Source organism: Coregonus clupeaformis, chromosome 5 (genome assembly GCF_020615455.1).
Source record: "Coregonus clupeaformis isolate EN_2021a chromosome 5, ASM2061545v1, whole genome shotgun sequence".
In the NCBI taxonomy this organism is placed as follows: Eukaryota; Metazoa; Chordata; class Actinopteri; order Salmoniformes; family Salmonidae; genus Coregonus; species Coregonus clupeaformis.
Genome location: NC_059196.1, coordinates 4,581,200 through 4,607,439, shown reverse-complemented (window position 1 = coordinate 4,607,439; position 26,240 = coordinate 4,581,200). Strand labels below are relative to the sequence as shown.

General features: G+C 43.9%; 1 pseudogene; it reads left to right on the top strand.

Moving 5' to 3' along the window:
• Positions 1-2,043: 2,043 nt before the first annotated feature.
• LOC121558977 overlaps positions 2,044-26,240 on the top strand; it is a 170,432-nt pseudogene continuing 146,235 nt past the window's right edge.

Here is a 26,240-nt window from a genome sequence, read left to right as displayed (position 1 = left end):
TTTATCCCAAAGGTGTTTGATGGGGTTGAGGTCAGGGCTCTGTGCAGGCCAGTCAAGTTCTTCCACACCGATCTCGACAAACCATTTCTGTATGGACCTTGCTTTGTGCACGGGGGCATTGTCATGCTGAAATGGGAAGGGGCCTTCCCCAAACTGTTGCCACAAAGTTGGAAGCACAGAATCGTCTAGAATGTCATTGTATGCTGTAGCGTAAAAATTTCCCTTCACTGGAACTAAGGGGCCTAGCCCGAACCATGAAAAACAGCCCCAGACCATTATTCCTCCTCCACCAAACTTTACAGTTGGCACTATGCTCCTGACGAACAGTTCTTGTGCTGACGTTGCTTCCAGAAGCAGTTTGGAACTCGGGAGTGAATGTTGCAACCCGAGGACAGACCATTTTTATGCCCTACGTGCTTCAGCACTCGGCGGTCCCATTCCGTGAGCTTGTGTGGCCTACCACTTTGCGGCTGAGCCGTTGTTGCTCCTAGACATTTCCACTTCACAATAACAGCACTTACAGTTGACCAGGGCAACTCTAGCAGGGCAGAAATGTTACGAACTGACTTGTTGGAAAGGTGGCATCCTATGATGGTGCCACGTTGAAAGTCATTGAGCTCTTCAGTAAGGCCATTCTACTGCCAATGTTTGTCTATGGAGATTGCATGGCGGTGTGCTCGATTTTATACACCTGTCAGCAACAGGTGTGGCTGAAATAGCCGAATCCACTAATTTGAAGGGGTGTCCATATACTTTTGTATATATAGTGTAAATAGTACACCAAATTAAATGAAGCTAGACCCTTTTAATTTTATTAAATCTCTTCTTGCGTCTGGAGAACTGTCTAGTGTTAGTAGCTGTTACCGAATTAAAGCAATGCTGTTGACGAGAGATGCTGGAACAGTGTGTTGAGAGAGAGAGCGAGACTGCGAGAGAGACTGCATTGAGAACCAGGAAGAGGACACGTCCTCCTACGGCACCGTCCACCTCACCAAGTTGAGAGACAGAGATAAAAACAACCAACAGAAAATCTGACACACACTCATCCTTTTAAAATCCCTGATTTCAAGTCAATTATTCAGCGACTAATAACATGCCCACCATAACGTATCCTCCTCATGGTTATTTTTTCAGTAGTTAGGATTTTATTAAGATCCCCATTAGCTGTTGCAAAAGCAGCATCTACTCTTCCTGGGGTCCACATGAAACAGGACATAATACAGAACTATTATGGACAAAACAGCTCAAGGACAGCGGTACATACATTTAATTTAGCATTCTATATGCCTGGAGAGGGATAGGGGCAGGTCCTGGATGTGTGGCTGCAGACAGAGGATGCTGACAGACAGGTCCTCTGTTTGCAGTGAATGGCCTCTTGGGCAGTTTTGATAGTTTTGGAAGCTTATCAGATATGGCCTGCTCCTGGGCAGAGGCTGGGTGGGGAAAGGACCAGAGGCAGGTCAATGTTAAATGCACCAAATCGAGTTAGAATTCACCATCAAAACAATTATGATAATAATTGCTGATGTTAGAATTGAATACTAAATGATGGCCTAATGCCCAAATGTAATGCCAACCCGAAATAGAGTTTAAAAAAAAGAACAAATTACTTTTTTCATTTGTTTCAATAAGATATCATTACATATTTTACATGCATTTCACCGACCTAATGGTAGATTTGAGTGTATGATTAATTTCAACTCAATTTATAAAATGATTTCCCACAAAATATAATCAATAACATTTTGAAGGCATATTCCTCTGACCCTTTCCTGTAAAGAAAATACGTGTATTGTCATGTTCCTAGTGTACCTTTAATAAAAGTAGCACTTATTTACCCACGCACTTTGTGTGCCTGTATAACACTGTGCGTAAAATGTTCTCCTTGTTAACCGGCTCATCAGGTGCGCCTTCTTTAACTGCAAATGCACCCTCCCTACTGTACATGCTCTCACCTAGCGCCTAGGAGGACTGGCTAGCGCCTCTGCTCCTTTAAGGCAATGAGGAATTAAAGCGGCTGCAGAGGCAGGGGAGAGGGTTATTCTGTAATGCTCTGAGGCAGCGAGGGTTAGCGCATGGACCAATGCGATTAAAAGGGCAGTGGGAAGATGCGCGTGCTTGCCTCTTGCTGGACGGAGAGAGGTGGTGAAGATGGTCAGACTTCAGCTCATCCGATTTGGGTTTTCATTTTTATTGAACTGACCCTTTACTCTTTATTTTAAGTTATTTTGTTTGTCACATTTTGTTTCCCAACCTGCTTTTATTTTTTAGTTTTCGTTTTAAGATGCGTTTTTTTGGATTCCACATCGTTATTGTTTAGGTGTCCCCGTTTAAAAAAATTTTTTTTGAGGACCTACGGTTGCCCGCGTGCCACTACCCTGACTCAGCATCACACCTGGGCTGCAGGCGAGCCCTAGCCCCCTTGAGCATCCCTTTGAAGAGCAGGGGAAGTAGCAAGGCACGGAGGACCAGAGTAGAGCTGCGCAGTCGGATCACAGCTTTAACCAAGACAATCAGAGAGGCACATACTATATCCTCCAAGCGCAAAGAGGGGTCGGAAAAGGGGAGAGGAAGAGTAGGCTACGAGAGCACCAGGGAGGGAGTTATAGAGAAAAAAGGAGGAGACGGTGAAGACATAACTATCATCAGAGAGTTGGACTGGTTACTACAAGCTAGTAGTAAATGTTTAACATTAAACCTGCCACACAGAACATAATTATAGGAAAGCAGCGGTCAAAGTGTGTGGAGGAAGACGAGAAAGCATAGCTTTGGGGGATTGAACGGAGCGGGGCATGTGGATATTGGCTGTTATCTTTTTCCAGAGCATCTTAAATGGTAAGTTTAATTTGCTCATTTGAATGTTAATTAGTTATGTCAGTAATTCAGTGAGGAATGCAAAGTAGATGAGGGGTTGGAGGTCACCTGTGTTATACATGATAACATTTTATGGTTGCCAACAGTGCTAGGGAGAGAGGAACGGGAGTGATATGCGCTTTAATCCATTTTACCTATAAGCCACATCATTGGTCAGTATTTGATAGAATCACATATTATGTTTTTAGGCAGTTAGGGGATTTTTTATGATGCCTTCATTCTTCAATTGCATATGTCATTGCTTGCTGAGGAAATACATTGATGTTGCCTTGCCTGAGAGGCTTGATAAAGTAGATGTGACCTTAAGGTTAAAACCTTAATTGTTGTCAGTTACATTTACTACATCAAATGTAATCCATCTTTTCATGCCTGGATGTTTATACTGGTAGTCTATGATTTCAGTCTGTAGTAGCATGGGCCTCAATAATGAGTGACGTATTTTATATACTGGACATTTGGTTGAACCCCCTTCCCCTTCCCCCATCCAAGCTATTTATTTAGAGTTGTATATTTTCAAATTCAATGTAGGGTATTCATAGTCGAAAGGATATTAGAGACATGTAAAAGCTGATCATGTAGCCTATCATTTTATGTGAATTAAATTGATTCATTAAAATCTATCCTTTAGAGATGTATGATATTAGATTAAAATAGTACATTGATTTTGAATACATGCATGCAAGTTTTCATTAAACAATGCAATGCACTTCTAGCCCATTGCACAGGGGTGTAGACAAATGAAGACTTGTAAAGGAACAATAATTGTGTATCAATGAGAGAGAAAAAATGTAAGCCACCAGAACCTGATAATGTTGCAAAAGGGCTTACCAGAAAAGACACCCCTGTAGACACTGCAGAAAAATGTTTTTTATTTTATTTTATTTTTTATTGAGATTACTGCTGGTAAATAGATTTGAAAGAGCTTGCAGGCCATATATCATGTAACAGAAAAAAAAAAAATGATATTATAGAATATTTCACACATAATTATTCTGTCTCCTTTCATGTGATCAATTCATATTGATTTGCAACCTCAAAAGATTGAAAAATACCAAGAAATGATATAAAGACAATTTATCGATGCGTTCAGTTAAAAGGTGTGTGTGTGTGTATTTGTGTGTGTGCTTTCATAAATCTGTAAATCTGCAATGTGAAGCTGATCGGTGAGAACAGTACATTTATACAATTTATTACTTACACAGGATCAAATAAACCATTATTTATTGGATATAATCCCTTCCCCAGGAAGGGGGTTATGACAAGGCTGGGTGTGTACGGAAAGGGGGAGCTGGAGACTGAGAAAAACAGGGAGGTTGAAGAAGGGGGTGAAACGGATAGAAAATATATCTTCTTACAAAATGTACATGCTGACAAGATGGGGGCATTGCAGATATTGTAAGTAAACAGGGTAGAACCTCTGGTTGTGGTTATGTCGTAGAGGGTCACTGAATTTACCGCATCAGGCAAAAAGGGGGCATTGGAGGTTTGGGATTAACCCATTGTAGCACATCGAGGGACATTCATTTTATACCAACGCAGATGTGACAAGGTGAACCCAACCCACTTGGCAAGAAAATCAATGGTTAATTTCTAGTTCCTTGTCTCACTCCACTTCCCAAATAAAGCATCTTAAATTATAGATATTTGACCATCATCCCTTTTTCCTTATAATGCAATTCTCAGTCAGCTGCTTATTGACATTCAGGCTTTTCCATCTCTACTCCACATGAAATGTTATCTCCCTCACTCACACTGGCTTCTGTGGAAACTCATAAAAGAACAATAAGCATTCATCATTAATCATTATAATTGTGCTGTGACATTAGATAAACTGTCTGGCCAGCCTGGATCCATATATAGTCTCAGAAGCCTTTATATTGGTAACCTAATATAAGAATAGAATAGAGGGTACATGCAAACATGTATATTTTATTATTTGGGTATGGCTTCACCCATTTGGGAATGGCTTCACCCTTCTGTATTGTTCTATTGTCCTGCATGTTATGCCTTTGTGGACGATGGGTATAGAACGCAATTGGAGCTGTAATCTTGCTTTATTTCGCTGCACTGTATTTCATTATGTGTTCTGTGGATGGTTTTCTGAAGATGGTGATTATCATGATAATGATGAGGTCTTTATTGACTGAGCTGAGCTGACGATGGCAGAATGAATGACCTTGTAGTTACACAGAGAAATTGGTTTCTAGACAATTTTTCCTTTTTGGAGTTAGGTTTGTCTATAAATCCTATTAAATTACTATTCAAAATACTCAATTTGTATTCTAATTCCTAATTCTATAGGTCTATCACATGCTCACTGGCCTGTCTCTATGGAAACCTCCATTATGGGTGTCAGGAAAGTGTGAGTGGGTGACCTGGAAGTGCTTGATAAAGGTCCAGCCACTTCCTGAGCCCTTATTGTGCATATTCTTGCATAATGATAGTTGAGGGAATTATACATGAATTGCACATTAAAAGATACAGCTAAAATATCTCATTTTTGAGGGAACTGGGTCAGTAGATTAGTTTTCTCTGTTGTAATTAGCCCCCAAATACAAAATACTACAGGTATGATATTTTTAAGCATTCTTATCATTTTAATTCTGGCCTATTTAGACATTGTGCTCTCATTAACTCCATTTATCCACATTATCCTAAGATATTATGATTTTATTTTGAACCATTAAAGCACTTTTAAAACATGAATTAATAATGCAACATTTATTTTGTGTACTGTGGGTTACCTTTTATCATTGTTATTCAAATCAAAATGTAATTAAGAGATACAGTAGGCTATAGCTATCTTTAGATGGCTAAGGAAACATGTTTAATTTTGCTCTCTAAAAGATGCCTTAAGGCAAAACCAATCCAAGCTTCAATTCTGTTCGTAAATACATTATGAGGTGAGGCAGTTCACATAGGGCCATTATTCATGGGTTGCACGTTTCGTCACAATATTGTTTTGAACATTCGTTTTAGGACTGATGCCCGACTGAGCGTTCTACTCAATGCATTGTCAATGAGCGCTGATGAAGATTTAATGAAAAGTGCATTACTGTGGCTTGGAAATACAATTACATTTCGAAAGGAGGCAAATAATTAGTAGGAAAACCCTTTGTCAGATTGACTTTAGATGCAGTATAATGTTAGCTAGCTAGCTAAGATTGAGGGGAGACCACCGGTTTTTAGCTAGCTAATGTTAGCATTGCTAGCTATTTTTGACGAACTTTGCTAGTTAATGACAACATTGCCATCTGTCTAAAGTAAATTTTATGACATGTATATCAAGGCAAAGTTGTTTCCTACTAAATATTTGCAATGTATTTCCAGGCCACTGTAGTGTAGTTTAGACAAAAGAGTCATTGGCCTCCGTTCAGAATGACTGGGCTTATCACGACTTTTTGGGCACCACTATGGCAGAGGGTGGCTTGAGAACGTTCATAACAATGGCATGACTCGACGGAGTGACTGAGGTGCAACCTATAGATTCCAGCAGAGTGATTCAGAGACAGACCTGAGCAAAGCCGTTTGAGATGGCCTACATCTATTTTGTCTTCAATAAATAAACATTTACACTAAGGTCAATAGGTCATGCACACTTCTCATGTACACATTTCTATCTCAGTCAACATGCCCGTCTTTCTCATTGTCGAGAGATGACTCATATATACAGTTGAAGTCGGAAGTTTACATACACCATAGCCAAATACATTTAAACTCAGTTTTTCACAATTCCTGACATTTAATCATAGTAAAAATTCCCTGTCAGTTAGGATCACCACTTTATTTTAAGAATGTGAAATGTCAGCATAATAGTAGAAATAATTATTTATTTAAGCTTTTATTTCTTTCATCACATTCCAAGTGGGTCAGAAGTTTACATACACTCAATTAGTATTTGGTAGCATTGCATTTCAATTGTTTAACTTGGGTCAAACGTTTCGGGTAGCCTTCCCACAATAAGTTGGGTGAATTTTGGCCCATTCCTCCTGACAGAGCTGGTGTAACTGAGTCAGGTTTGTAGGCCTCCTTGCTCATACACGCTTTTTCAGTTCTGCCCACACATTTTCTATAGGATTGAGGTCAGGGCTTTGTTATGGCCCCTCCAATACCTTGACTTTGTTGTCCTTAAGCCATTTTGCCACAACTTTGGAAGTATGCTTGGGGTCATTGTCCATTTGGAAGACCCATTTGCGACCAAGCTTAAACTTCCTGACTGATGTCTTGAGATGTTGCTTCAATATATCCACATAATTTTCCTTCCTCATGATGCCATCTATTTTGTGAAGTGCACCAGTCCCTCCTGCAGCAAAGCACCCCCACAGCATGATGCTGCCACCCCCGTGCTTCACGGTTGGGATAGTGTTCTTCGGCTTGCAAGCAGCCCCCTTTTTCCTCCAAACATGATGATGGTCATTATGGCCAAACAGTTCTATTTTTGTTTCATCAGACCAGAGGACATTTCACCAAAAAGTACTATCTTTGTCCCCATGTGCAGTTGCAAACCGTAATCTGGCTTTTTTATGGCAGTTTTGGAGCAGTGGCTTCTTCCTTGCTGAGCGGCCTTTCAGGTTATGTCGATATAGGACTCGTTTTACTATGAATATAGATACTTTTGTACCTGCTTCCTCCAGCATCTTCACAAGGTCCTTTGCTGTTGTGCTGGGATTGATTTGCACTTTTCGCACCAAAGTACGTTTATCTCTAGGAGACAGAACGCGTCTCCTTCCTGAGCGGTATGACGGCTGCGTGGTCCCATGGTGTTTATACTTGCGTACTATTGTTTGTACAGATGAACGTGGTACCTTCAGGCGTTTGGAAATTGCTCCCAAGGATGAACCAGACGTGTGGAGGTCTCCAATTTTTTTTCTGAGGTCTTGGCTGATTTCTTTTGATGATTTCTGGGATTTTATTTATTTCAGCTCAAGAAACATGGGACCAACACTTTATATGTTGTGTTTATATTTTTTTACAAAATCTTTTTCAGAAAAGATAGTCATCGTAGGGCATCTAAAAAGCTGCCATCACTTAGTCTGCCAAGTTAGCATGACAACACATTAGGAACCTGAGAAGGAAATTGCAATGGAGACTGGGGGCAGCTTGATTTGACTAAACTTGGCTGAGAGGAGGAACCTGTGTTTCAGGGGAGTTAATCTACTGGGGGCAATTAAGACAGCGCACTGATTAGAGATCCATCTGTTCCAGTATAGTGAGGTGCTCCTCTTGTAAGACGTATGCCCTTGAATCCTCCATATCTATTTAAAGATCTTTAAGACTTACCGTCTTTCGGTAGCAGTGGCTTCATGCAGGCAATTGAGGAGGACTTAATGGACACTAGATCTAAATCTAAATCAATATTATTTGTTTAAACCTATTTCCAGTAAGGGAACAGTGTCATTCCATATGATTTCAAACACTTTTTGAACGCACCCCTTTTGATTTTAACGAAACTTTCTATACATATTTGCCCATGGTAGAAGTGGTCAGAAAGGGACCTTTTGGACCTGAATTACAAAACATTTAGGAGATAGATGTGCTCAAAGTTGACCTGTTTTTGATACCCCACCCTACCATGAGACGTCCATGTCTTCGTCACTGGAAAAGATAAACAATTGAGTTTGATATAATTTGAAAGCTTACAAACAGGGTTATCAAACTATTTACACATTTCTTGAAATAAATGTTATCAGCCAAAACATGACACCCACCCTCAAGAGTATGCTGTGTCTCAACCGATAGTGGGTACAACAAAAACATCTCAGATGATGTAAAATAGGGTCTAAGCTACAACATATGCAAAACATTTGGAAATCAGAGTTGACAACAACAACAAATTAGAAAATTGTTTGACAACCCTGTTTGTAAGCTTTGACATGATATCAAACTCAACCGTTTATATTTTCCAGTGATTAAGACATGGATGTCTCATGGTAGGATAGGGTTTGCAAAACAGGTTAACTTTGAGCACATCTATCACCTAAATGTTTTATAATTCAGGTCCACAAAGTTACTTTCTGACCTTCGTCAACTAGGTATCCGAGCAGCACAGTCGACCTAGCTATTGTCACGAACCGGCTCAAGTTCGTAACAAAAGGGAGACACGTGGAGACAAGGAGTACTCAAAGTATATATTTATTAATTAAAGTAAACTAAATCAAATAACAATGGTGTGTGTAATCAGTATCAGTAGGTACGTGAGTGTTTGCATGCATAAATGTAATATGGAAAAGTGTTAAAAGTGCCAAAGCAAACAACCCAGCCTCTATCACAACCAAGATCAAAGTATCTGCCTGGAGAGAGTCTCTCCAATGAATGTGGAAGAGTCCATTTACCTGGGACACACGCCCAGTTTCTGTAGCTGACGCCCCCAACCCGCCCACCGCACCTAATAAGGAAACAAGAGCAAAGAGAGAATACGGCAGACAGAGTGGGAGGGTCGTCACACTATGAAAACGTGTATAGTAAGGCAATAAAATATAGTCTCACTGTTTGTATTGATAGGTACTGTATCTATCTGCGGAAAGTAAATTAAATGTGAGTTCAGTTCAAACATGATTTCATCACTTGTTTAAGGTAAATTATTCTCTAGAGTAGTTCCCCTTTGAGAAGGTGTTTGCTGGTGAAAAGTATGAGTGGTAGCATTCTTGTTATTCCTGAGGAACGGTTGCTAATGGTAATGTCTGATAATGGAGACCCTGATGTGTAATAATGGATCTCCCAGTTCACACATACTGACTCCATAATGAAGATGCCTACTAAAGATGTTCAGCAACCGTCTTGCAGTCTAATTAGTAATGGGGCATGTGAGACTCACAGTGTTGGTGATATGTTTCACTGAATGTAAAATCTAATTACAAATCAGACTGTGTATCCTTAAGGATTCTGCTGAATCAGAACAATATAATTGCATGAGCACCATGTAAATGGCTTTCACATTAAAATGTTAACTATACCGTTTAGCATCGACGGGGGAAAAAAACTCTCACAGATTTATGTGTTTGATCAACCATGTAGAGAGGTGGTGCATCTGGCAAAGACATGTCATGTTATTTTATGTAATGTTATTTTGAAAGGCTGAGCACCTAGAAAAGTGGCTAAGGCAGTTTTTAGAGAACACCGACAAAATAAATACATACACTAACATTCTACCTACAGTATGTCTAATGCACATACTGTATGTTGGATTAGGACTACTGTGTGTGTGTGTGTGTGTGTGTGTGTGTGTGTGTGTGTGTGTGTTTGTTTATAGAGCCTAAGTATGATGTAATGTAGCTCATAAGAGCGCAGTGAACAGGACAGATGTTGGAGGTGTGGTTGATGTTGCTAACCATGCTTTGAACTACACACCCATGTGATTTAACTTGATTCATCCCTATATGCCTAGTGCACGTGTTTGCTCTGGTATGCATGGATCACCTTGGTGACTCTCTCACGGTGTGTCCCAGGATCCCTTCGAGCTTGGCATTTTGCTCACATTTCATCTGCTTCCCTTTGTCTTATTGACTACCACTCTTTTACCTCCTCTTAGTGTTTAATATCTTGTACTGTCTCCTATGTCCTTATCACAGCTAAACCTCTCAATCAGGTATTCTGTGAATGCACCAAGTTATGTTTCCTGAGGTATTTTACCATCTGAGTCTTCACAGGCCTTTGATGCATAGTACCAATGGTAAAGTAGGCTGAGGGGTAACAGAGGCAGGACAGAGGCAGGACAGAGGCAGGACAGAGGCAGGACAGAGGCAGGACAGAGGCAGGACAGAGGCAGGACAGAGGCAGGACAGGGGAACAGGGTGGATAGACAGTGACGGAAAGACACATGAGTCCAGCTTGGTTTCTCGACACTGCTTTATTTTTAAACCTGGCACAGACCGTAATATATATGACCAAGTTAGTGGCTGCTATTTTTAGCTGTCCATTGTAAAAGTGCTGTAATTTGCTGGGTTTAGGAAAGGTGTGTGTAGGTGTGTGTGTAGGTGGCTGCTGGACCCAGAGGAGTCAGATTGATGCTTCTGCATCATATGATCAATCTGGTGTGAGAGACTGCAATATGCTCAACTATCAATATTTCTGCTAACCCTTTCATACTGTGTGCTGCTGGAAGAGGCCATAGTGGTTTAACGATCAAAGGCTAGGATCACTGTTATGGTTTCACTTTCCTCTACCTTGGTATGTTACATAGTGGGGGGTTTTCTACACTATAAGATGCTAATACCGTTTGTGTTAACAATATGCAAACTTCATATCTGATCTCAGAATACAGAGAAAGAGACACAAACCACAGTATATGAATGAGCGTGCATTCAAATGAATTTGGATCAGTCAACAATTTGATGTTTTGATATGCACAGTTGCAGCTCTAAAAAGAGGTGGTTCATATTTGAAGAATCTGTGTGAGTCCCCAGGAACCAGTAACTTTGTGAATGCTGGTAAATGTCTCATTGGAGTGTTGCTAGCCTGAGCTTTATTATGTGTTGCTTTCCCTCTCTCTCTATCAGCCCTTCCCCAGAAGTGATTATGCTAATTGCTGTTTGCTCAGATGATTACATTATAATTTGATTAATCCGGAGTACTAAATGCTCTGAATATATTTGCGTCTGCTTGGCTGGCTGGCTTTACAGAGCTAACGTCCCCTGTCACCCAGCGAACACACAGGAGAAAGGGACAACCCTAGAGGAGAGGGAGGAACATGTATTTTTTGGAGGGATGGAGGGGTGGTGTGTAGTGAGGAAGGGGGACAATTAAGCAAGCAGGGGATTGATGGAGGAGAGAGGAGGGGGCAGGTTGGCTGGGGGATTCTTTAGGGAACACATGCTGTGCTCCTTAGTGTTAAATAAACATGTTTGCTTTACGGATTGGATGTGATTAATGTTTAATACGTCTATAAAGATTGTCAAATAGGTCTGGAGTATTTAAGTGAGTGTGGCACATAACATATTTAAAGGGCCCTGGTTATGGGACAGCTAATAAGATGACAGAAGCCAGCTGTTGTGACATTAGCACTGACACACAACGGCAGCTGTTCATGACTGACTTCTCTTTGACAACAGTGGAATGTGGATCAATGGAAGTAACAACAAGATGTGATCACATCACTTCTGTTGGTTTCTCAGCTGGTGTTACATCACTGTCTAACAATAAATGGGGCGTTAGCAACATATTTTACATTGGCTACATGATTTATGATCACCTGGGCATTTTCAATTGATTCTGTTGACCTTTTCATCTGTTCACCTATTTTAGTTTTCTCTAAAATGTCTACTCTATGCTGTAGTATGTCTACATTTGCCACCACTCTGGAAGATGCTGTTCCCATAGAGAGTATGCAGGTTGGCAGTGACGATTATATACATGACAATATCATTGATGTCCCTGCACCTTACTGTTTGGTGACATAATAAGGAGTGTTGACCAGTACGTACTGTATGTACAGTGCATTCGGAAAGTATTCAGACCCCATCCCTTTTTCCACATTTTGTTATGTTACAGCCTTATTCTAAAATGGATTAAATAACTGTTTTTCCTCAGCAATCTACACACAATACCCCATAATGACGAAGTGAAAACAGGTTTTTATACATTTTTGCAAATTTATTAAAAATACAAAACAGAAATACCTTGTTTACATAAGTATTCTGACCCTTTGCTATGAGACTTGAAATTGAGCTCAGGTGCATCCTGTTTCCATTGATCATCCTTGAGATGTTTCTCCAACTTGATTGGAGTCGACCTGTGGTAAATTCAATTGATTGGACATGATTTGGAAAGGAACACACCTGTCTATATAAGGTCCCACAGTTGACAGTGCATGTCAGAGCAAAAACCAAGCCATGCGGTCGAAGGAATTGTCCATAGAGCACCGAGACAGGATTGTGTCGATGCACAGATCTGGGGAAGTGTACCAAAACAGTTCTGCAGCATTGAAGGTCCCCAAGAACACAGTGGCCTCCATCGTTCTTAAATGGAAGAAGTTTGGAGCCACCAAGACTCTTCCTAGAGCTGGCCGCCGGCCAAACTGAGCAATTGGGGGAGAATGGCCTTGGTCAGAGAGATGACCAAGAATCCCATGGTCACTCTGACAGCGCTCCAGAGCTCCTCTGTGGAGATGGAAGAACCTTCCAGAAGGACAACCATCTCTGTAGCACTCCACCTATCAGGGCTTTATGGTAGAGTGGCCAGACGGGAGCCACTCCTCAGTAAAAGGCACTTGACCGCCTGCTTGGAGTTTGCCAAAAGGCCCTAAAGGACTCTCAGACAATGAGAAACAAGATTCTCTGGTCTGATGAAATCAAGATTGAACTCTTTGGCCTGAATGCCAAGCGTCACGTCTGGAGGAAACCTGGCACCATCCCTATGGTGAAGCATGGTGGTGGCAGTAGGGATGTTTTTCAGCTGCAGGGACTGGGAGACTAGTCAGGATCGAAGGAAAGATGAACGGAGCAAAGTACAGAGAGATCCTTGATGAAAACCTGCTCCAGAGTGCTCAGGACCTCTGACTGGGGCGAAGGTTCACCTTCCAACAGGACAACGACCCTAAGCACACAGCCAAGACATCGCAGGAGTGGCTTCAGGACAAGTCTCTGAGAGTCCTTGAGTGGCCCAGCTAGAGCCCAGACTTGAACCCAATCGAACATCTCTGAAGAGACCTGAAAATAGCTGTGCAGCGACGCTCCCATCCAACCTGAGCTTGAGAGGATCTGCAGAGAAGAATGGGAGAAACTCACCAAATACAGGTGTGCCAAGCTTGTAGCGTCATTTTTACAAGATTCAGGGTGGGACACAGCCAGTTGAATAAGACATTAAATGTGATAGGAAAGCATCCAACAGGAAAGTGTGGTTATTGTCAGGAAACAGAGACCGTGGAGCATGTATTGCTACAGTGTGGGCAGTATCAGAGGGAAAGAGAGAGGATGAGATCTAGTATGAGGGAGAAGGGGATACAGGAAATTAGTTTAAAGAGTATATTGAGTAGAACGTCATTAGATATAGTCTCAAATATTTTGTTATTTTTTAAGAGCAACGGGGCTGGCAGGTAGGATTTAGTTTCTCCCTGTCTCTGGCCCACACTCCAGTACAGTAGGTGGCGGTAATGGACCATAACGTTGGATGCCAACCGCCGATAAACCCCACTGAAGAAGATGATTGTCAGAGTTTGGTTAATTGTTGGAGGAGAACAGGAAATAGTTGAGTTCATGGATGGCAGTAACTGTGTTAAGTTTATCATTAATTCTGCAGAAGAGTAATCAGTCTCCTTCCAGTGTTTGTCTACATAGACGGTCATCCATCCACCATCTAAAGAACCCTCAAACTACACTATCAACAGTGTGTAATAGACTTAATTACTCTTAACGTGGTCCTCTGTAGCTCAACTGGTAGAGCACGGCGCTTGTAACGCCAAGGTAGTGGGTTCGATCCCCGGGACCACCCATACACAAAAATGTATGCACGCATGACTGTAAGTCGCTTTGGATAAAAGCGTCTGCTAAATGGCATATTATTTATTATTATTATAACTCTGTGTGAGGAAGCTAAGCAGGATTGTCTGTCAAAATACTGTTGACCTCATGTCCTCTTCTTGACCTGGGGTGTGTTCAGTTCAGTTTACTGCTGCTTTTTTTAACAGCCTTTGATCCCGTTTGGTGGGTGTGGCGAGGTGTGACCTTATCAATATGTGTGTGACCATTAGAAATCGCAAAACCCGTGCAGCACACCATGCACAATCGCCCTCTGGGCCACCATAAGTTAGTACAGTGCCATTTCCGGTACAAAGGAATCCGACAAAGGATTTAAGAAGGATTCAGCATACTATACTCAAAAGGTTCACCGCTCTTTCATTATTCATACAGTCCAATGTGACTATGTCCTCCTCATCTAAAAGGTTGCCACCCAGCGTTGGTCTACTTGGATGTCATTAAATCAAGATGGTCTAGCATATTGGCATTATCTCTGTAGGTTTAAGCAGTTGTTTAGTGTAGTCTACACACATTGACTCCCCCATGCTCCTCACTCTGCCGCTCACAGGCTTTGTCAAGGGGATTAGCTTCAGTTTGCCATAAATACACCATGTTGTTTTAATTTATGTTAATTTGTTTGTGTCGACACAATATGAAAATGCTGTACTACCACTTTCTTGAGAAATTTGCAAAGAAACCTTAGTATTCCCTTATCAGTGTGGTTTGCAGTTTGAATCAGCCTTGAAAAGTCTGGGCACTGAGGAGGACAATTATTGAGTAATATTAAGAACTTGGTATTCTCATCAGATTAGTTGTAACAACAATTGGTTAAATGACGTAAATGTAAATGTTACTCCCATCTATTTGAATATACAAATAGTTTGCTCGGTTAATGCCTCAAATAAACTCTTTATCCACACTTTAGTGTTCATATTGTGCCACAAAACAGTATTATCTTTACCGTGGTACTTTTTATTCAGCTGTAGTAGCAGCAGAGGGAGCTGCTATAGTTTGGTATATACTGTAATCCCCCATCAGATTCTCTCCCTCCCGTTGGTTCATCAGCAGGATGATTTAGACATCAACGTCTGGAGCGCTGACATTCTCCCTACTGAGATATGCTGCTGCTGCCTCCTTCTCTACTAATGAGACATCCACTCTCACCCGTTTAACACATGAAAATAAAACTAGATCTAGAGAGGTACACCCTGGGGCTCCGCTTTACCATATCCTACTCCTCTGACATCAGATGATGGATCTGTCTTTGCATATCGCCAGTGAGCAGAGCAGAGCAGACAGCGGCCCCTTTCTTCTGTCATGTCCTGGTTAATATTCATGAAAGCAAATTGGGAGACTGTCATTTGGTAAGTTCCTGTACAAGCCCTGTGTGTAGCCCCTGGGCAGAAAGAGGAGAATGCTTACTCACATTGGATAACCCCCCTCATTGCCCCCTACCCCTTTCCTTTTCTTCCCCGTCTCTTGTCTCTGCTCCTGGTCCCAGGCCACCCCCCAGGCACAGCACAGAGGGCTTTAATTACCCAGCGTTCCTGGCCGACAGAGCCTGTCACAGTGCAGCAGATGCCTACCCCGCCTCACCCAGCCCTGTGTGCCCATGCCCTGCCCTGCCCCGTGTGCCCATGCCCACTGACAGCCCCGACGACGGGCCACTGGCTCACCAGATGTGACATGGGTGCCCTATAAAATACTTGGACCCAGCTGATCAGTCCACCCTCCCACTCTCTCTGGATCTCCATATTTTTCTCTCGTTTTCTGGTCTCGATGTCTCTGTCAGATTAGCTCATGATAAAATGATGGGCAAAATATGGAATAGCACCAATGGATGATTACAATTTAAACAGTAAACATCCAAGCAAATGCAGTACATAAACTGTACATGTGGCTGTATTCATTAAAGAGGGAGGCAGTAAGGGGTTAAAGCATGCATACATGTTGTTGGTGTTTGTTCCATCAGCATTGATTGCACGTTGAATTAAATGAAGCGCCTCTATAGTCCTGAAATCACTCTGTAATGGGTGATTACACGTGTCTGTCAGCTGATTAATTATACTGCCTTTGATTGATCAGCTTAACTCTAAAAGTGTGAATATTCATATTTATATTCATAATCATATTCATGATAACTGTGTTATGTAAACATTGTTTTTTCACACTGCACCTATATGTTAATACGGGGAGCTGTTTTGTGTGCAGATAATAATCATGCTCAGCATTCCATCCGAAAATCACAGTTGGCAGTTGCATAATGGCAGCGTGATTGAGAATTATTTTCATATTAAAATAAGAGAGGAGCCATTTAGTTCTATGGAATATTGATGCTAATTGAAGTAATTTCAATACTGAAGTAAATGTTACTCTCAAGTGGTACTCTTTCAGAATTACTGCTCGATGATGGTTTTCATTACAGATGTTTTCAGATTAGCAGTATTGTTTTGTTTTACCAATCTAGTGCTGATACCACACATTTAATGGAATGATTAAGCTATCATTTTCTGTACATATACATTAGTTATTTCATGCACTGCTCTGCTCAGTTGCTTAGGAATTAAACATGTATTCACAGTAATGGTATACTGAGAATATTCCCAGGTGCATGTAGCTACAGTACAGTAGTTACTAGATACACTATATATACAAAAGTATGTCGACACCCCTTCAAATTTGTGGATTCGGCTATTTCAGCCACACCCGTTGCTGACCCCTTCAAATTTGTGGATTCAGAGCTTTTCAGCCACACCCGTTGCTGACAGGTGTATAAAATCGAGCACACAGCCATGCAATCTCCATAGACAAACATTGGCAGTAGAAAGGCTTTACTGAAGAGCTCAGTGACTTTCAACGTGGCACCGTCATATGATGCCACCTTTCCAACAAATTTCTGCCCTGCTAGAGCTGCCCCGGTCAACTGTAAGTGATGTTATTGTGAAGTGGAAACATCTTGGAGCAACAACGGCTCAGCCGCAAAGTGGTAGGCCAAACAAGCTCACAGAGCGGGACCACCGAGTGCTGTAGAGCGTAAAAATCGTCTGTCCTCGGTTGCAACACTCATTACCGAGTTCCAAACTGCCTCTGGAAGCAACGTCCACACAATAACTGTTCGTCGGGAGCTTCATGAAATGGGTTTCCATTGCAGAGCAGCCGCACACAAGCTTAAAATCACCATGCGCAATGCCAAGTGTCGGCTGGAGTGGTGTAAACGCGTTCTCTGGAGTGATGAATCACGCTTCACCATCTGGCAGTCCGAATGGACGAATCGGGGTTTGGCGGATGCCAGGAGAACGCTACCTGCCCGAATGCATAGTGCCAACCGTAAAGTTTGGTGGAGGAGGAATAATGGTCTGGGGCTGTTTTTCAAGGTTTGGGCTAGGCCCCTTAGTTCCAGTGAAGGGAAATCTTAACGCTACAGCATACAATGACATTCTAGACGATTCTGTGCTTCCAACTTTGTGGCAACAGTTTGGGGAAGGCCCTTTCCTGTTTCAGAATGACAATGCCCCCGTGCACAAAGTGAGGTCAATAGAGTGTACACATCTTTCGTCTTTATGGTTCAGCTCATGAAAAATTATGGCAATTACACATTTCCTCTGCGGTTATTTAGTAAGTGGTTAGGTTTGAGAGGAGTTGTTCGGGCATGAGAAGCATGACCCTTTGTGGGGCCTCTGAGGAGGTTGTACAGTGCCTTGCAAAAGTATTCATCCCCCTTGGCGTTTTTCCTATTTTGTTGCATTACAACCTGTAATTTAAATTGATTTTTATTTGGATTTCATGTAATGGACATACACAACATTGTCCAAATTGGTGAAGTGAAATTAAAATAATAACTTGTTTCATAAAATTCTAAAAAATTAAGAACGGAAAAGTTGTGCGTGCATATGTATTCACCCCAATACTTTCGCAAGCCACTGTACCTGGGTTGGACTCATGTATACCTGCTCTGTAAGGAATGGGTGTAGCAGTGCAGTGACATGGTACTCCGTATGATTAACTGATTTACATTTACATTTACGTCATTTAGCAGACGCTCTTATCCAGAGCGACTTACAAATTGGTGCATTCACCCTATAGCCAGTGGGATAACCACTTTACAATATATATTTTTATTTATTTAATTAATTAATTAATTAATTTATTTATTTATTTTTATTTATTTATTTATTTATTTTTTTTGGGGGTAGAAGGATTACTTTATCCTATCCCAGGTATTCCTTAGAGAGGTGGGGTTTCAAATGTCTCCGGAAGGTGGTGAGTGACTCCGCTGTCCTGGCGTCGTGAGGGCTTGTTCCACCATTGGGGTGCCAGAGCAGCGAACAGTTTTGACTGGGCTCGAGCGGGAACTATGCTTCCCGCAGAGGAAAGGGAGCCAGCAGGCCAGAGGTGGATGAACGCAATGCCCTCGATTTGGGTGTAGGGACTGATCAGAGCCTGAAGGTACGAGGTGCCGTTCCCCTCACTGCTCCATAGGCAAGCACCATGGTCTTGTAGCGGATGCGAGCTTCAACTGGAAGCCAGTGGAGTGTGCGGAGGAGGGGGTGACGTGAGAGAACTTGGGAAGGTTGAACACCAGACCGGCTACGGCATTCTGGATGAGTTGTAGGGGTTTAATGGCACAGGCAGGAGCCCAGCCAACAGCGGTTGCAGTAATCCAGACGGGGATGACAAGTGCCTGGATTAGGACCTGTGCCGCTTCCTGTGTAAGGCAGGGTCGTACTCTCCGAATGTTGTAGAGCATGAACCTGCAGGATCACCGCCTTGATGTTGGCGGAGAACGACAGGGTGTTGTCCAGGGGTCACGCCAAGGCTCTTCGCACTCTGGGAGGAGGACACAACGGAGTTGCTCAACCGTGATGGCGAGATCATGGAGCGGGCAGTCCCTTCCCGGGAGGAAGAGCAGCTCCGTCTTGCCAGGGTTCAGCTTGAGGTGGTGATCCGTCATCCACACTGATATGTCTGCCAGACATGCAGAGATGCGATTAGCCACCTGGTTATCAGAAGGGGGAAAGGAGAAGATTAGTTGTGTATCGTCAGCGTAGCAATGATAGGAGAGGCCATGTGAGGATATGACAGAGCCAAGTGACTTGGTGTATAGGGAGAAAAGGAGAGGGCCTAGAACTGAGCCCTGGGGACACCAGTGGTGAGAGCACGTGGTGCGGAGACAGCTTCGCTACGCCACTTGGTAGGAGCGACTGGTCAGGTAGGACGCAATCCAGGAGTGAGCCGCGCCGGAGATCCGCCCAGCTCGGAGAGGGTGGAGAGGAGGATCTGATGGTTCACAGTATCAAAGGCAGCAGACAGGTCTAGAAGGACAAGAGCAGAGGAGAGAGAGTTAGCTTTAGCAGTGCGGAGAGCCTCCGGTGACACAGAGAAGAGCAGTCTCAGTTGAATGACCAGTCCTGAAACCTGACTGGTTTGGATCAAGAAGGTCATTCTGAGAGAGATAGCAAGAGAGTTGGCTAAAGACGGCCGCTCAATAGTTTTGGAAAGAAAAGAAAGAAGGGATACTGGTCTGTAGTTGTTGACATCAGTGGGATCGAAGTGTTGGTTTTTTTGAGAAGGGGTGCAACTCTCGCTTCTCTTGAAGACGGAAGGACATAGCCAGCGGTCAAGGATGAGTTGATCAGCGAGGTGAGGTAGGGGAGAAGGTCACCGGAGATGGTCTGGAGAAGAGAGGAGGGGATGGGGTCAAGCGGGCAGGTTGTTGGGCGGCCTGCAGTCACTAGTCGCAGATTTTATCTGGAGAGAGAGGGGAGAAAGAAGTCAAAGCATAGGGTAGGGCAGTGTGAGCAGGACCAGCAGTGTCATGTAGACTTAACAACGAGGATCGGATGTCGTCAACCTTCTTTTCAAAGTGGTTGACGAAGTCATCCACAGAGAGAGGAGGGGGAGGATTCAGCAGTGAGGAGAATGTGGCAAAGAGCTTCCTAGGGTTAGAGGCAGATGCTTGGAATTTAGAGTGGTAGAAAGTGGCCTTAGCAGCAGAAACAAGATGAAGAAAATGTAGAGAGGGAGGGAGTGAAAAGATGCCAGGTCGGCAGGGAGTTTAGTTTTCTTCCATTTCCGCTCAGCTGCCGGAGCTCTGTTCTGTGAGCTCGCAATGAGTCATCAAGCCACGGAGCTGGAGGAGGACCGAGCCGGCCGGGAGGATAGGGGACACAGGGAGTCAACGGATGCAGAAAGGGAGAGAGGAGGGTTGAGGAGGCAGAATCAGGAGATTGGAGGGAGAAGGATTGAGCAGAGGGAAGAGGATGATAGGATGGAAGAGGAGAGAGTAAGTGGGAGAGAGAGAGCGAAGGTTGCGGCGGCGCGTTACCATCTGTGTAGGGGCAGAGTGAGTAGTGTTGGAGGAGAGCGAGAGAGAAAAGGATACAAAGTAGTGGTCGGAGACATGGAGGGGAGTTGCAGTAAGATTAGTAGGAAGAGCAACATCTAGTAAAGATGAAGTCAAGCGTATTGCCTGCCTTGTGAGTAGGGGGACGGTGAGAGGGTGAGGTCAAAAGAGGAGAGAGTAGGAAAGAAGGAGGCAGAGAGAAATGAGTCAAATGTAGACGTAGGGAGGTTGAAATCCCCCAAAACTGTGAAGGGTGAGCCATCCTCAGGAAAGGAACTTATCAAGGCGTCAAGCTCATTGATGAACTCTCCAAGGGAACCTGGAGGGCGATAGATGACAAGGATATTAAGCTTAAATGGGCTAAGTGACTGTGACAGCGTGGAATTCAAATGAGGAGATAGACAGATGGGTTAGGGGAAAAATTGAGAATGACCACTTGGGAGAGAGATGAGGATTCCTGTGCCACCACCCCTCTGACCAGATGCTCTCGGGGTATGCATGGTCAGACAGGAGAGAGCAGTAGGAGTAGCAGTGTTTTCAGTGGTAATCCATGTTTCCGTCAGCGCCAGGAAGTCGAGGACTGGTGGGTAGCATAAGCTGGGATGAAGTCAGCCTTGTTGGCAGCAGAACGGCAGTTCTCAGAGGCTGCCTGAGACCTGGAACTCCAGGTGTGTGGTGCGTGCAGGGACCACCAGGTTAGAGAGGCAGCAGCCACGCGGTGTGAGGCGTTTGTGTAGCCTGTGCGGAGAGGAGAGAACAGGGATAGGCAGAGGCATAGTTGACAGGCTGTAGCAGATGGCTACAATAATGCAGAGGAGATCGGAATGAAATGAACTAAACATCTGGGAAAGGAGAGAGCAGGGCCTCCCCTCACCAAAAAAATATAACTCTCCCAACTTCCACCTCAGAAACTATAATTGTTTCACTGAGCCACCCGAATAAAACTCTCCCAACTTCCACTTTAGAAATTAGAATTGTTGTAAACTACAGCGGTTCAATGTTTCAAGGAATAGACTCAACTTACTTTATTCAGCTAGCTAACTATGACGCCATAGTTAACTAGCATGCTAGCATCAATAACACACAGTTTAGCACCAATACTTGGTTACAACAAACTACCAATAGTGTGTTAACACACTAAACAGATAATTCGTGTCCGTGTCTAGTTCTTTTCATAACGCAGCAATAATTAAACGTTGACTAGCTAGCACAAAGATATTGTATTTAGCTACTACGGTACAGCTAGCTGGTAGTGTTGGCTAGCTAGCAATGGCTGCTGTGTTGACTTTGTTTGAAAAACGGCGTCGCTGCGAACGAATGTAGCTGGCTAAAAGGATATTGTATTTAGTTGCTACCGTTGCTAATAGCTACTCGCCAGCTAGTTCAGGAGGTGAGTTAGCTAGCTCAGCTTCGTGCTACACCGGCACCGCGAATACAAAAGTAACCTACAATAACTACATACATCAACTACCCACAACAGCCCACGATGCCTACCTATAATACCTAGTAATATACAGCCCACGATGCCTACCTATAATACCTAACTACAATCTAAATACATAGTTTAAGCCTTACTCGACAAAGCCCAAGCTATGTATAAAGCCAAACTTACCCGACGCCAGCTGTCTGGGTGGCAGACTGCAATCAGTAGCTGTAATTAAGTACAGCAGCTACCAACCACCTAACGTTAATGCCTCGGATAATGAGGTTAGAAAAACAGCTGAATGGTAGGTAGCTAGCTGGCTCAATTACAGGTACTCTTAAGCGTGAAATAACATTGGAAACAACTAACCACAGTTGCTAAAAGTTACCAGTAGCTACCCGCTAGCTAGCTAGCTTTGTTGGTCCAAGTAGTGGGTTAGCTAGCTCCAGCCTCGTGCTTCGCCTCGGGGTCCACGAATACAAAACTTACCTACAATAATTACCTACAATAACCTACAATAACCTACAATAACTACCTAAGTAAACTACCTATAATACCTAACTACAATACCTACCTACAATCTAAATACATGGTTTAAGCTTTACTCAACACCATATAAGAAGCCAAGCTTACCTCCTGCTAGAGAAAACACAACCTCTCCCCCGACCAACTCCCGAACAACTCCACAAGGACCTTTGACTTCTCTGCAGTTGGTTTTATCAAACCAATCTTTGTTATGACTACACCGTGCTAAATTTAGTTGCTTTTATGAGTTTCCAAGTTTTATTACTTGTATGTACAGGATACACATGGTATCCACCGTCCAATTAAATGCTTACTTGCAGGTTCCGTCTCAACAATGCAACAACAATAATAAATAATAAAAGATAAGAATACGAACATAATGTAAATGGCTCAGTAGAATAGGGATTAACTATGACGGCTGTGAAATATGCCATACTGTGCCCACTGCCACCCTTTCCCAAAAGAAAATCAGTACTCTGCATGAAAACAAGCTTTTCAAAATTTCACATTCCTTTGATATACTCTCCAGGGATGTGCTATTGTGGCATGTGGCATGCGTTCAGAGTATACACTGTGTGTGCAAAAACATTAATGGTTGGGGGAGCGCAACTCAATATTAGGAAGGTGTTCTTAATGTTTTGTACACCCAGTGTAAATTAACAAAGTATTCAAGTAAAATTTAACAGAAGGCTTTTTTGTTTGGGAATTGTATTCGTTTGTCACGACTTCCGTCGAGGCTGCCTCCCCTTCTTGTTCGGGGCAGGTTTCGGCGTTGTCGTCACCAGCTTACTAGCTGCTGCCGATCCATTTATCATCACTCCACTTGTCTTGTCTAATTAATCACACACACCTGGTCCTTATCCCCAATTAGTCATTGTATAAGTGTTCGTTCTGCTTCCTTGTCTGTGTGGGTGATTGTTTGTAGTGAGCGGTAGTGAGCGGTAGTGAGCGGTGCTAAATGACTAAAATGTAAATGTAAATGTAAATGTAGCTCGGTTGAGTTACCCTTACCTTGTTGTTGCCAGGGTAGGTATTTCCCCTGTGCCTGAGTTTTGTTGTCGCATGCTTGCGCAACTGTTTATCGACGGAATAAACTCTTTGGATGCATATTACTCTCCTGCGCCTGACTCCTTCTATCACACGCATCACAGAATCACCCACCCGCTATGGAGTCAGCGGGTGTAGAGTGCATGCCTGGAGTCGTGGCACGGGTCCAGGAGCACTCCACGATGCTGGCCAGCTTGGGGGAAACGATGGATCGGGTTCTTCAGGTCATCCGCCTGGAGAGGAGCAGACCCGATCTGTCGAGACCAGCTGGCCAACCGGATCCAGCCACCTACACCCCAGCACCAGGAGGGATCCAGATATCCCGACCACGGGCGTTTGAGGGGACAGCGGCACTGTGCCAGGGATTCCTCCTCCAATTGGAGCTTTACTTCACCATCAGGCCGGCACCATCGGAGCGGGAGAAGGTGTCCGTCCTCGTTTCCTGCCTCTGTGGGAAAGCCCTTGAGTGGGCCAACACGTTGTGGAACGAAGGAGGAGCCGCTTTGGAGGACTACAGGGAGTTCGCTCGGGTGGGTGGCGATATTCGATCACCCACCCGAGTGTCCAGAGGCGGATGAGCGACTTGTCCACCTGAGGCAGGGGACGAGGACCGTGCAGGACTTCGCGTTGGAGTTCCGGACGCTGGCAGCGGGGTCCGGGTGAAACGAGCGGGCCCTGATCGACCATTTCCGGTGCCATCAGCCTGCTGGCAGCCAGAGGAACGTCCCTGGTAGGGGTCTGCCCGTTTCCACCCCGGAAGACTCGGACCTCGAGCCGATGGAGCTGGTTGGAGCTGCTGGCCGAGAGAGCGGAGGAGGACAGCGACAGTGCCACTCTGGTGGCACGAAGGGACAATCCACCACACGTCGTAGTCAATGTTCTTTTGGGCCTGGAGGCGGCAGGCAGGGCACTCACGCATCACCCCAGGTATCGAACACCCACACTCATTCAGAGCCCTCTGCTGCGCACTGTAAAATACTCGTCTCCTTTCCTGAGCACATGGTTGTTCCCCAGTGTAAGGCGCTAGTCGATTCAGGGGCAGCTGGGAACTTTATAGACAGGGCATTCGCACACCGTATAGGCATTCCATTGATTCCCCTATCCATTCCACGCCCCATCAGAGCACTTGATAGTCGACCATTAGGGTCCGGGTTGGTTAAGGAAGTTACTGCACCAGTCACCATGATTACCCAGGAGACATTGTGAGCAGGTTACTTTTTCCATTATTGAGTCTCCTGCTTTCCCTGTGGTATTAGGTATCCCCTGGTTAGCACTCCACAACCCCACCTTCTCATGGCCGCAGAGGGTTCTCACGGGGTGGACGCGAGAGTGTCAGGGTAGGTGTCTAGGTGTTTCCGTTGGTGCAACCACGGTGGAAAGTCCAGACAGTACCTCCACCGTGCGCATTTCCCCTGAATACCTAGATCTGGCGCAAGCGTTCTCTAATATGCAGGCTACTAAATTACCACCTCATCGGGCGGGGGTTTGCGCGATAAATCTCTGGGTAGACGCTGTACCTCCCAGGAGTCATATATACCCCCTGTCACAGGCTGAAACGGTGGTATGGAAACATATGTCACCGAGTCCCTGCGTCAGGGGTACAGTGAGGGGAAAAAAGTATTTGATCCCCTGCTGATTTTGTACGTTTGCCCACTGACAAACAAATGATCAGTCTATAATTTTAGTGGTAGGTTTATTTGAACAGTGAGAGACAGAATAACAAATGCATGTCAAAAATGTTCTAAATTGATTTGCATTTTAATGAGGAAAATAAGTATTTGACCCCCTCTCAATCAGAAAGATTTCTGGCTCCCAGGTGTCTTTTTTTACAGGGAACGGGCTGAGATTAGGAGCACACTCTTAAAGGGAGTGCTCCTAATCTCAGTTTGTTACCTGTATAAAAGACACCTGTCCACAGAAGCAATCAATCAATCAATCAGATTCCAAACTCTCCACCATGGCCAAGACCAAAGAGCTCTCCAAGGATGTCAGGGACAAGATTGTAGACCTACACAAGGCTGGAATGGGCTACAAGACCATCGGCAAGCAGCTTGGTGAGAAGGTGACAACAGTTGGTGCGATTATTCGCAAATGGAAGAAACACAAAATAACTATCAATCTCCCTCGGCCTGGGGCTCCATGCAAGATCTCACCTCGTGGAGTTGCAATGATCATGAGACGGTGAGGAATCAGCCCAGAACTACACGGGAGGATCTTGTCCAATGATCTCAAGGCAGCTGGGACCATAGTCACCAAGAAAACAATTGGTAACACCTCGCCGTAAAGGACTGAATTCCTGCAGCACCCGCAAAGGTCCCCCTGCTCAAGAAAGCACATATACATGCCCGTCTGAAGTTTGCCAATGAACATCTGAATGATTCAGAGGAGAACTGGGTGAAAGTGTTGTGGTCAGATGAGACCAAAATCGAGCTCTTTGGCATCAACTCAACTCGCCGTGTTTGGAGGAGGAGGAATGCTGCCTATAACCCCAAGAACACCATCCCCACTGTCAAACATGGAGGTGGAAACATTATGCTTTGGGGGTGTTTTTCTGCTAAGGGGACAGGACAACTTCACC